The sequence below is a fragment of the Rhinolophus sinicus genome, linkage group LG02 (assembly GCF_036562045.2).
Source record: "Rhinolophus sinicus isolate RSC01 linkage group LG02, ASM3656204v1, whole genome shotgun sequence".
Classification (NCBI taxonomy): Eukaryota; Metazoa; Chordata; class Mammalia; order Chiroptera; family Rhinolophidae; genus Rhinolophus; species Rhinolophus sinicus.
This window is the reverse complement of record NC_133752.1, coordinates 162,572,890-162,585,548: the sequence shown is the minus strand read 5'-3', so window position 1 is coordinate 162,585,548 and position 12,659 is coordinate 162,572,890. Positions and strand designations below refer to the sequence as shown.

Here is a 12,659-nt window from a genome sequence, read left to right as displayed (position 1 = left end):
AGGTGGGAGAGGTAAAAGGAGGCCAGATTAGGGACAGTTTTAAATGGCCAGCCAAGAATTGCAGAGAAAGGGGAGGCGGGGCACAATTTAGAGGGGAAGATGGTGATGGCAAAGACCAAACAGTGTTTTAGAAAACTCAGCTAGTAGTGGTGCATAGGAAGATTTAAAGCTGTGGAAATATGGAGTCAGAAATATAAGTTAGCTTGGAATAGCGTAGGTCTGACAAACAGCACAATGGCAATAACATAAAGTAGGTCTGTGAGAGCACTGGGCTGGGTCTATGGATTTTTTTTTAGCATTATAGTGTTCGAATTTTTCAAATGAGTGTAGATTGTAGGCAATCACTGCTTTAGAATAAAGAGAAAAAATGACTTTGGAGTCCAATGGACCTTGGTTTCAACCCCAGTTCTAGAGAAATTTACTTATGTAACCTTGCTGAGCTTTTGATTCTACGTTTAAATGGGGCTAGTGAGACTTATTTTACAGGATGGTTGTGACACAGTGTTGGATTCTGCATCACTACAATTTTTGGCAGAATGGTGAAATGCATGGCGTCATCCATCAAAAACAAACAATAAAAACCAACAGAAAGTCAATAATTAATTCATTTTACTTCCAGAAGATGATGGATAATATGCTCCCTATATCTCATATAGAGAGCCACTTTTCAGTATTCAGTTCTGCCTTGAAGTAGATATTAGGTAAATTGAAAGAACCATCTCCTGAGAATGTTTCTGTTCTGTTAGCATGCTATCCGCCAAGGGTAAATGTTAGTTAATTCTTAATTGATAGCTCAGCCTCTGCAATTGGTTCCATTCAACAGTAATTATTCTCATGTGGCTTGTTGAACTCAATTGTGTGATCACCCTCCCTCCCCTTCAGTTGTGCATGAAAACAGCAGCGTTAAGATTGTTAAAAAGGCAAATAGTAATATTTTCTTCAGAGCTTCAATTTTATTTGTCTGGAAGCTTGCATGATTGATTTTCATAGCTAACAGCCAAAGCAGCCACATGGTCGAAAACGCCCGCAAGTTAACAATTCAGAGCTGGGTTGCCTTTTCTAGCATTCTCTTCCAAATTTTTCGGAAGTGCTTTTGAAGTTCTAAATTTCCCATCTACGGGAACAACCAGCAATCCCAAGATAAAAGGGTAGCAGAGTGAGCTGGCGTTTTCCTTTATTTGCCTGACTTAAAGCTAGCCATTTTCTGCTCCACGCACCGCCAGACTCGTACTTGCCCGTGACACAGAGGCAATTGTTTTTCCTTAAAAAGGGGGCTTGGGTGGGTTAGTTTCGTTTCTGATCTGGGATAGAGTAAACACTCCCAGAAAAGTTTAAAACACAGCTCGCAAGGCTCTTCACTATATATCTCCTTTCCTCAGAGATAAGCAGGAAAGGCAGCATTTTTTTTTTTTTTTCATCAACAACCACTTCCAGCCCTAGTCTGGCTCAGCGAGGAATGTATAAAATTAGTTGACTCCTCTGAGTGACTGTCCCCAAGCCCAATCAGCGGGAGCCAGGACGCTGCCGACCCCTCCCCCTTGCGAACTCTCTTTGGCTAATTCCTGCAGGGAGGGAGGAGAGAAGGAGGCAGTGGGAGGGGGAGGTACCTGGAACTGGGAGTGATGTCAGCTCCCAGCTCGGTGCCTGCCCGGATTCCTGACATGGTGTAGGGCCCAGAGGTTGGGGAAGGCGGGAGTGGGACGGGACAGAATTTGGGTTTGCTAGCCTGCGGCGGGGACAGAGTGCCGGGGCTTTGAACTCCAAGGGAAGGTGAACCAGAACTTTTGGAACTAGTGCCGGCGGCTTCCACCCCCCAGGTAAGGGCGTTTGACTTCTCTCAGAGACCGGAGGGAAATGACACCGTTGTATGGTTGCTGCTGGGTATTGCAGCTGCTCCTCCTTATCCCCCTGGTCGATTTCCTTTTCCAACTCATTCCTATTTCCCAACGGGAATGGACACTCGGGCGGGGTGGGGGTAGGGCTTAACTCCTGGGGCTCCCAACTAGCTTATATGTGAAAAATACCTCCAGGATTGGACATGTAAAGTCTTGTCTGCGTCATTAGACCCCCGTATACCCTAGTCTTCCAATAATACTTGAGAACCCAATCAGAGAAGTGTGGGGGGGAGGGGAAAAGGGAAGCTGGGGATGGTGGAGGGTCGATGGGTGGAGGGTGTTATTTAAAAATGTCACAAAGTTTATGAAATATTGATTCAAAAATGATGCTCTTGAGAGAGAACAAAAGTTTTGTATCTGTTTAGTTCCTGTGTGGCCTATTACATATTGATTTAAATGAAAGAGTATAATTGTTATTCTTATATATCAACATAAAACATCTTTTTATATAGTTCGGTCAGGATGTGAGAAACTCACTTAGGGTGTATTCATTATGAGCTTGTGGGAAAACTAGTCTCTTGGGGGCACACTTCTAAAACTCCAACTCTTTTTCACTGTTTAAGTGAGAATCCCTTTCATTGCCAACTTTGTGATCTGGAGGGGTTAGGAAGGCTGCAGAGAATCTTCAGATCTGTGTTCTGTGGCTGCTCGAGAAATGGATGAGGGCTGGTAATTGTGTTTTCAGGGATCATTTTTAGAGAAGGGTGTTTTAACAGGGAAATGTGGCAGAAGGCGTGGCATACAAACTCTTAATTATAGGAACATGCATTTTTCAACATATGGGACCTTTCAATATGAAGTGCAAGGAGCAGTAGAATGAGAATTTGATTTAGTGTCCAAGTTAGGGAAAACAATTGTCTGTGGGAAGGAAAAGATATTTTGAGAACTGGAAGTATTGAATTCTATTTCAAACTTTTTTTTTTTTTTTTTTCCCCTGGTTGGAGATTTTGTGTGCCCAGGTCACTAACCGGATATGATTGATTTTCTGGGGAAAAAGCTTGACTCCACAAACTGATTCAGAACCCTCACTTACTTATTAGTGCTTAAGGGTCTTTCTTTTGGAGAAGGAAAAAAAATGTATGGGCTGAGACTCCTGAGTCAAGTTTCCCCTTTCATTCACCACGGTTCCTCTCAGTGAGGATCCTTCTGTTGCTAGGTCGGGAGGAAACGGGCGTGGATTTCATTGTGAGTCAAAAGCTGCATCCCCGGTGCCTGAACGAAAGGGCATTTCCAGGAGATGAGGAAAGAAGCCACAACTACATCTAATAAACCCAAGTCAGGAAGTGTGGAGATGCAGGACTTCACAGATGGGGTTCTCTATCTTTCTAGCCAGTGGACAATTCAGTTTCAGAGCTGGGAAGAAGTATTTTGTTTATAAAACCACCTGGGTCTGTATTGTTCTCAGTTCCTGAAGAAATTGATTAGCACCTGGTGGATTAAGAGCAGACTTTTTGCTGAGGTGGGTGGGAGGTGGGAGATGAGGGTAAGGGGGTTCAAATATATGGTGATGGAAGGAGAACTGACTCTGGGTGGTGAACACACAATGGGATTTATAGATGATGTAATACAGAATTGTACACCTGAAATCTATGTAATTTTACTAACAATTGTCACCCCAATACATTAAAAAAAAAAAAAAAAAGAGCAGACTTTTTGCAAAGGGAAGGTGTGTGTTACTGGAAAGCCAGAACATTTTCACGTTGGTTTGTATTTTGGTTTCAGAAACAGAAATTTCCTAATGGCTCTGAAACAATGGTGGAGAGAAGTCTTTTCTGTTTCTGTTCTATAGGAAGCATATAAAACATACTGTGTTTTCCAGTAGGAAAGAGAAGGTGGTGATGTGGAATTCCTGTGGGCTGATGTGAAATCATTGGAGCCTTGGCTGTTAGAGTGTTCAAACTGCAGTTTGTAATACCCAGAGATAGAGCTACAAAAACGAGTCAAGGAGTATTTTTAGGATGTTATCCTGATGTGCCAAATTCAGATTTATGCTTTCTTTCCAAGAAATTTGTCCTGGCGTAGGGACTTGAATATGCCAAAGCTTTAAATTTCATTAGCAGTTTTTTTGAGTAATAATAGTAATTTTATATTCTTCGTTTTAGCCAATGTTTCTCTTTCTTGGTTTGTGTTCATGGGGCAGATGTGGTATAGTAAAAAACAGTGCTTTTAAAGGACAAACTTGAAAGATGTTTGTTATTGAGAAAGATAGACTTAGGTTTTGGTTAAATTATCTTTGACCAGCAACTGTCATAGTTCTGGTAGCTACTTAAAAATAAATAGGATAATCTGGCCTTTGTGGACAAATACTGACTTGAAATTAGGGCTCACTGTAGTTCCACATCAAGAGTGCCTAATTTCAAGGGCATCATAGACATTTTTTGGAAACAAGTTCAGTGAGGGAAGAGTTTGTTTACTATTTATGTAGTCTTTTTGTCACTCACTGTACCAGCATGAGATAAATCAGAATAAAGTCATTTTTTCCCTATTACTGACTAGCTGACTTCTTTTTAAAACCTCTTTCATTTTCATGAAATATTTGCATTTTTGTAGTTAATTTAAATTATGTTAGTAATTTGCTAAATTAAAATTAATGTTTTGAGTTTTTCATCTCCCATTTTTTAAAGTACCTATATCCCAAATAGCACATTTTTCAAATTGTTAAAAGACCTCATTCATCATTCTGTCTTTTCATAGATTACATGTTTCAGACCTGATTTGAGTTATCTTTTCAAAACAATGAATGAGTGAGAAAATTAATGAATATATATTCACATTTGGGTCTATATCTTAATTCTTTATTAAAGAAACGTTACTTCAAGGTGAAAACATAGGCAAGAGATACTGTATAATGATAACTTTTTTATTTCCAGAGATTTCGCTAGAAAGTCATTTAGTTCTGAAATCGAGAAAAATAAATCACAGTTGAGCGGCCAATTGTGAATTTTTTCAGGAAGCCATGATTTATTTATTTATTTATTTATTTATTTATGTATTTATTTATTTTTTAAAGATTTTATTAGGGGAGGGGAACAGGACTTTTTTGGGGAACAGTGTGTACTTCCAGGACTTCTTTCCAAGTCAACTTGTTGTCCTTTCAGTCTTAGTTGTGGAGGGCGCAGCTCAGCTCCAGGTCCCGTTGCCGTTTTTTAGTTGCAGGGGGCACAGCCCATCATCCCTTATGGGTGTTGAACCAGCAACCGGCAACCTTGTGGTTGAGAGGACACGCTCCAACCAACTGAGCCATCCGGGAGCTCAGTGGCAGCTCAGCTCAAGGTGCTGTGTTCAATCTTAGTTGCAGGGGGCGCTGCCCACCATCCCTTGCGGGACTCGAGGAATTGAACTGGCAACCTTGTGGTTGAGAGCCCACTGGCCCATGTGGGAATCGAACCGGCAGCCTTCGGAGTCAGGAGCATGGAGCTCTAACCGCCTGAGCCACCGGGCCGGCCCTATTATTATTTATTTTTTAAAAGTTTTATTGGGAAACAGCCATGGTCGTTGGTTACATTGCTTTCATGCTACAATGGCATAGTTGACTCTTAAGGATGGTGCAGCTCACAGTGGCCCATGCGGGGATCAAACCGGCAACCTTGGTGTTAGCAGCACCACGCTCTAACCAACTGAGCTAACCAGTTACCCCTATTATTATTATTTATTACTATTATTATAATTATAATTATCATCACATTATCATCATATCATCACCATTATTTAACCATGATCAAACAGATGGGTTTAAGTATGAGATTCAAAGCTGTTAAAGTTGGTGAAGCTGGGTGTTGTTTGGGGATAAAGGGAGCAAAGTGTTTGTCACTGGCTAGCATTTCCCTTCTATTAAAGGTTGATAATTTCAGAATTAAATCAGTCATCAAATTGTCTGAAAGTTGACTCTATCCAAAAACTGCTCTGGGCTTGTGCACTTCCTTGCACCTGTAATATATTATGTCATTTGTTTCTCAAATTCATTGCAGTGCATGTCAAAATCTTTTCCATAGTCAGAAAGCCTACAGCTTTTGTCATAGGTGTCACCACCACAAAGAGTGATGCTTTATTAAATGGAGCTAACGAATGAAAAATAAAAAAAAAAACTGAACTGAACTAAACCACCCTACAACATACAAAGATTGTTCTATTTCCTTTACGCTCTTCATTGTAAATATAGTCATTATTGATGCCAGTTTGGCATTAGTTGATAATGTTTCAAAAAGTCAAGTAGGGAGGGTTTTTATTTAACTTCAGTTTTTTTTTCCCCCCACATTGAAGGATCTAGAACACCAAACAGCAGGATTTTAGATTTAAAATATGGGCCCTTCCAGGAGTTTTAAGTTGGCACACTACTTAAGCAGTTTTGGGAGGAGAGGTGGATCTGAGTAAAACGTGTACCAGTCTGTACCCGCTGAAGAGCTTCTGTTTTTAAAATGTGCATTTGGAGTCAGTGGTTCAGGTGGGTGTGTTGTCATTGTCACAGTTTGTGACTGAACTTTGTGTGTATGTCTCCCTGGAACTTGGTGTGACTCACATTTTGACTGGCCCACACGCACATCCTTGTTTTTGTTGGCAAGTGGAATGAGTTTAAAATAGATCATTTAGTGGTTTCTGTACAGTGGAACACCTAAAATTGTCCATGACTTGAAGGAATTGTACAAACTCTCATTGCATTGAATAGCAGTCATTCTGGCAAAGGCTCCTGTCTCAGATACGGATTGTGGAGAAAGAAGATGAATTCCTAGAACGTGTGGGCCTGGCCGTGGATTTTATGGACTCCCTATGAACTCCAGAGTAAGGCTAGGTATTTTTACCTCTAGTTTAGGGAAATCAAGCGTTTGACATAAAAACAGATGCACGATGAAAGCAGCAGGTGTGCTGATGTGTGTGTGCCTTTGTTAAAAAGGGAGAACTTAATTTTACTCGGTGAATGAGGCTAAAGATGCTGTTTTCAGTGGCAAGTCGTTCATAAATACGTGACCAAGTTCTTTCAGCCAGCAAGGCAATTCTTGGGAAGAAGTAGGTAGGCCCATTGGGAAGTGTATTAACTTTTCCATGCTGTGAATGTAATACTGTACCATGTCACTAAATATACTTCTGTTATCTTGTGTTTCTGTGCCTAGAATCTAGCTCACAGATGTCCTTTTGCTGGCTTTTTCTCACTCTTCGTCTATAATACTTTACGCAAATATCTTCTTGCCACCACAGACTTGTGTGAAGTTTTTATGAGGAAAGTGTATTGAATTTATTTGGAAGTGAAAACAAGGCTAAAACTCTATGCCTACTTGCTTAATATAACTTGATAGTGTGACTGCAGTTGCATAAATAATGTCCCTGCAATCATTCTATTTTTCTAAAGATGTTGCTTCTCATAACAACACATAGTCGAGAATTTTGTTTTGTGGAATTGGAATTTGAACACGCTCTACTTTTTCTTATGAATGATAGAAGGGTCCAGTGAGCTTGTAGGTTCATATCGAAATTAACTATGTGAAGTGAGTGAGTGGGAGGAAGGGAAACAGTGACAACTCAGGAAACACTCTAGTTGAACCTGTGAGTCTGCCAGGATGATTTGTGTGAAGTCACCTGGGACTCAGTGTTTTTCCACGGGATCAGTTGCTTGAATGCTTTTGTAAAACTTTCACATTCTTCCATCCTCCACTCCCATTAATGTGTGACTTTGCACAACCAAGAGGGCTTTTACACGCAGATTTAAGGTTCTTTTATTGCTTTTCTCTCCTCAGGTACCTTGATTTTCTAGGATGACTTGCACTCTACATCACCCTGTGGAGCAGACACAGCTAGATGCCCAACCAATATCCATTCCACTCACTTTTTCCCTACAGTTGAACCCATTTTGTTTAATTCGCCACCATGGCCAGTTAAAAAAAAGGAAAAGCTTGATTTTCCAGAATCCCTTGCAGTTGCGGTTGTCTAAGGGACATAGCCCTGGCCAATGAGATGTAAGTAGCTGGGTGGGGCTCCCCGACAAACTCTTATAAGGGGATGGCCTCTGTGTACTCACTTGTTTGGCCTTTTGCTCTTTGTACTTATCGTTTCTCCCTGGGACATGGATGCTATTTTCTAATAGGAGAAGACATCTTGTGACCAAGGACAAGAAACTTAAGGGGTAAGCAGGCTGGGAAGTTGGTGGTATTCTGGAACTGCTGTACCAGACCTCTTCTGCCCATCTCTTGACTTTTTGTGAGAAAAAGAAAATTTGGTTAAACCACGGAAGTTAGATCTGTTACTTGCAGCTAAATGTGATCTTAACTGAATTTAAAGTTTGAAAAAGTCATGGTTGATCTTTCTTTAAGAATTAAAAGCCAGCATTCTGTATGACAAAAAAAGGGGTTGGACTTTGGAGACTTACAGACCAGCTTGAATCCTGGCTTTGCTATTTATTACAGTCTAATGTTGGTGAGTAATTTAACTTCTCTGGGTCTCAATTTTCCCATCTGTAAATGGTGGTACTGATATTTGTCTCATAGAATTTTTGTCAATGTTAGAAGCAATTAGAAATTATTAATAGAAATAATAATGGCACATTTGGCACATAGATTTTTAACAAATGGTGGCAACTGTTACAGAAGGAGAGTGTAGTGGGGAACCTGAAGAGGGGAAAGCTAGTAATTCCACTTCTAGTAGGTTCTCAGTAAACATTGATTGAATGGCTGAATGGTAGATTAGCTTCATAGCTACAACCACTCACCTCCATCTACTTGCCATGCATTTTAATGCCCATTTCTTATCCTCAATCTCACCTGCCTAAACCAGAATGCATGGAGCAATTCTGTTCTCTAACTTTGGTTGAAAAAGCAAAGAGGATGTCTTTGTGAAAATTTTATTAGCTATAGCATAGGGATGAATGGAGTGGGCTCCAGAGTGAGACAGCTGTAGATTAGAATCCCTTGTCCTTGCAGCTGCGTGATTTTGTTTTCTGTGAAGTGGGAATAATTGGGTAGTTACGAGGATTAAATATGCTAATATATGTGAAGCATTCATAGCTGTTTTCCTGGCACACAATGAACACTGGATTGATGACAGATATTGTTATTGTTTCATTGAACATTTGTAAAACAATTCTTGGCTTTGGTATGAGGTCCTCTTGGAGCTGTAAGGACAAACAAAAGGTGGTCTTTACCCTTAAGAATATTCATATGCAGGAATTGGGGGCAGAAAGAGGAAGACTCCTTATATATAATTGTAATAAAAACATTTAAAATACTATTTAGCTGTTAAAAAGTTGAAAAAATACACTGACTTATGCAGATGCCTGTGATATATATTTTAAGAAAAAAAAAGCACACATAGTTTATATTTGTCAATACATAAAAAGTTGCTAAATGGGGTGATTTGTGGGGGATGGGATTAGGATGGCAGAGAAGATGAAGGGGGCTTCAGTTTTTTGTTACAGCGTATTAGTGTCTGTTTTACAACACTCATGCATTTGTCTTGACGTATAGAAAGTATTAAAGTTTAAAAAATCTGCTTGTTGGACCTTTTGGATGTAGGTGGGGGAAGATCATGCCATGAACTAGACTAGTTACTTGAGCAAAGGATTGGGTTCCTGTTAGAGGAGGTGGAATTGAACGGCCTTTGAAGGCTGAGTAGGAGATTTGGAGGAGACAGTGGGGGGAGATGAGCACACTTGGGTCTGGAGCAGAACGTAGAATATAGTGAGATTAGCTTTAGAGAAAGATACGATGGAAAGATCAATGCTGTTGAGAAAGTTAAGATACTAGGGCCAGATCTTAGAGGGTTTTTAAAGAGGATGACAAGATTATGCTTTAAAATGATTTTTTTGGTGTAAGGTGGGGAGGAATGTGAGAACTATTATTTTATAAAGATGACTCTGGAAATAGTCTGTTGGATGTTAGTTGGGGTATATGTCGGAAGGGAGTGGGGAGGGATAGAACATCTTTTTTTTTTAATTAATTTTTTTTTATTGGGAAATATTGGGGAACAGTGTGTTTCTCCAGGGCCCACCAGCTCCAAGTAGTTGTCTTCAGTCTAGTTGTGGAAGGTGCAGCTGAGCTCCAAGTCCAGTCACTGTTTTCAATCTTTAGCTGCAGGGGGGGCGCAGCCCACCATCCCATGCGGGAATCGAACCAGCAACCTTGTTGAGAGCTTGCGCTCTAACCAACTGAGCCATCTGGCTGCCCCGGGGTAGAACATCTTTAATCAAGAAAGGCACACAAGCAAAAGTTGAATTTTAATGGGAAATATGATGAATTAAGATTTGAATATGTGGAGTTTGGGATTCCATCATGACCCACAATAACCTTTTTTTGTTTTCTTAGTGTGCAAATAGGTAAAATAATAGTACCTGTGTCATTAGGTTTTTAGGAGAATAACAACAACAATAGCTAATGCTTATGTAGCACTTGGTATGTAATACATTCTGTTCTAAGCACCTTACATATTTTAATTTAGATTTAATCCCTACATCAGATCCGAGAAAAGGTACTGTTATTATTTCTATATTACAGATAAGGAATCTGAGGCACAAAGAGGCTAACTGACTTTTCCAGGTCACACAGATTGTGTGTGCTGGACTCAGGATTTAAATGCGGGTAGGTATAGTTTCCAGGGTCAATTTCTCAACCTCTTCATATTACTGCCTGTGGCTTAGTTCTGCGCTTGGCATGTTAAAAGCTGTTAAGCAGCTAGTTGGTCTTATCCACATGAAGACGTAAAGCAAGAATTTAGAAATTTAGAGGCCGGGCCGGTGGCCCAGGCAGTTGGAGCTCCGTGCTCCTAACTCCGAAGGCTGCCGGTTCAATTCCCACATTGGGTCAGTGGGCTCTCAACCACAAGGTTTCCAGTTCAACTCCTCGAGTCCCCCAAGAGATGATGGGCTCCGCCCCCTGCAACTAAGATTGAACACGGCACCTTGAGCTGAGCTGCCGCTGAGCTCCTGGATGGCTCAGTTGGTTGGAGCACAGGCTCTCAACCACAGGGTTGCCAGTTCGATTCCTCGAGTCCCTCAAGGGATGGTGGACTATGCACCCTGCAACTAGCAACAGCAACTGGACCTGGAGCTGAGCTGCGCCCTCCCCAACTAAGACTGAAAGGACAACAACTTGACTTGGAAAGAAAAGTCCTGGAAGTACACACTGTTCCCCTATAAAGTCCTGTACCCCTTCCCCAATAAAATCTTAAAAAAAAAAAAAAAGAATTTAGAAAGTTAGGTTTGGAGTTTAGGCAAAACCCTAGATTGATGGATTATCTCCATCTCCATAAGACTGTTACATAAAGAGTGAGAGTAGATGAACTTGCCAAAGAAGAGGATGTAAAATAAAAATAGACGCAAGTACAGTAGGTCCTTGAATAATATCATTTCGTTATAACTTTGATGAGGAAAAAATAATTGATTTCCGGCAGGGGCCACTGTCTGTGGAGTTTGTATGTTCTCCCATGTCTGCGTGAGTTTTCTCCAGTCTTTTGGTTTTCTCCCACATCCCAAAGATGTGCACGTGAGGTGAATTGGCGTGTCTATACTGTCCCAGTCTTATTGAGTATGTGTGTGTGTGTGTGTGTGTGCCCTGGAATGGAAGGGCATGCGTCCTGTTCAGGGTTGGTTCCTTCCTGATGCCCTGAGCTGCCCAGATAGGCTTCATCCACTCGTGGCCTTGAACAGGAATAACTGGGTTGGAAAAATCCTCTTAATTTTTACCTATCTTTCTTAAATGTATGTATTCACATTTATTTCAATGTTTAATATTAGAAGTGTTTTGGGTCTTTATTTAGTTTAGTGATGTTTTTGTGACTAGAAATAAACTGTAGGAACTTAACTCTTGTTTACATCAATTAGCATATGGTAAAATGGGTTTTCTTATACGTCATATTGCTTAAAGTTGCATTTTCCAAAAACCTGTTGACGATGTTAAGTGAGGACTGATTGTACATAGCCTGCAGGGAACTCTGACATTTAGACATAGGCCAAAGAAAAGTTATTACAGGAGATAGAGCAGGAACGTGCAGAGAAGTGGCGGTTGGTGGTGGCAAAGGGAAGAAGCACACACAACAGAAGTGGATGGTCTGCGCCATCCCGAGCTACAGACCTATTACAAGGACAGATCTGAGAAGCTGTCCCAGTCCAGCTACCAGGTCATTTGTGAACTTGGAGAGCAGTTTCAGTAGCACAACAGAGATAAATCCAGAGTGCAAAAATTTTGAGAAATGCATAGGACATGATGAAGGACAAGTGGCCTCGTTAGCCCAGCCTTTCAAGGAATTGAACAAGGAGAGACGTGCTATGATAGCTTGGATTTGAAGCAGGTAATATAGGTAGATAGGATGATATGAAAGAAAGAGATGGGAATGGGTACAAAGTCTGAGGGAGAAGGGCAGCGATAGATTCAAAATCAAGTGGAGAGTGGCAGGTTAGCCTTTCTTCAGGGATTGGGAAAAATAGAAAAACATTGTGATTGGAAGAGATAAGCTGAGTAAGTTCACCTCAGGCAGTCTGCATTTTTCAGTCTAATGGGAGGCAGTGAAACAAAATTCATAGACAAGTAACTCAGCTCCTGCGAGGCTGGCTCTGGGGGTTATTGGTGTAGAGGAAAAATTTGAAAGAATGACAAAAGTGTCTCATCTAAACAACACAAACTGACGTATTTGACAGGATGTATCTTCAGGCAGGGAATTAATTCACTGAAGTGGAAAGTAGTGGTACAGAAGAGGAGAATGAAATGAAACAGAGGAAAACTTGACTGTATTTAAAGAAGGAATTTTTAGACAACCAGACTTCATGGTTTTCAGAACAACTTTCCGGGG

At 40.7% G+C, this 12,659-nt stretch overlaps 1 protein-coding gene across 14 annotated transcripts in view; it reads left to right on the top strand.

Moving 5' to 3' along the window:
* The first annotated feature begins 1,577 nt into the window (after positions 1-1,577).
* Positions 1,578-12,659, top strand: part of PPFIBP1 (PPFIA binding protein 1) — a 170,744-nt gene continuing 159,662 nt past the window's right edge. For 5 of the 14 annotated variants that reach the window (XM_074325892.1, XM_074325885.1, XM_074325889.1 and 2 more), the window contains exon 1: positions 1,640-1,817. The gene's annotated coding sequence lies outside the window, so the exon portion shown is untranslated. Of the gene's footprint in view, positions 1,818-6,532; positions 6,672-7,904; positions 8,008-12,659 lie in introns of those variants that run through there. The other 9 variants (XM_074325886.1, XM_074325881.1, XM_019737336.2 and 6 more) reach the window with 6 other exon arrangements.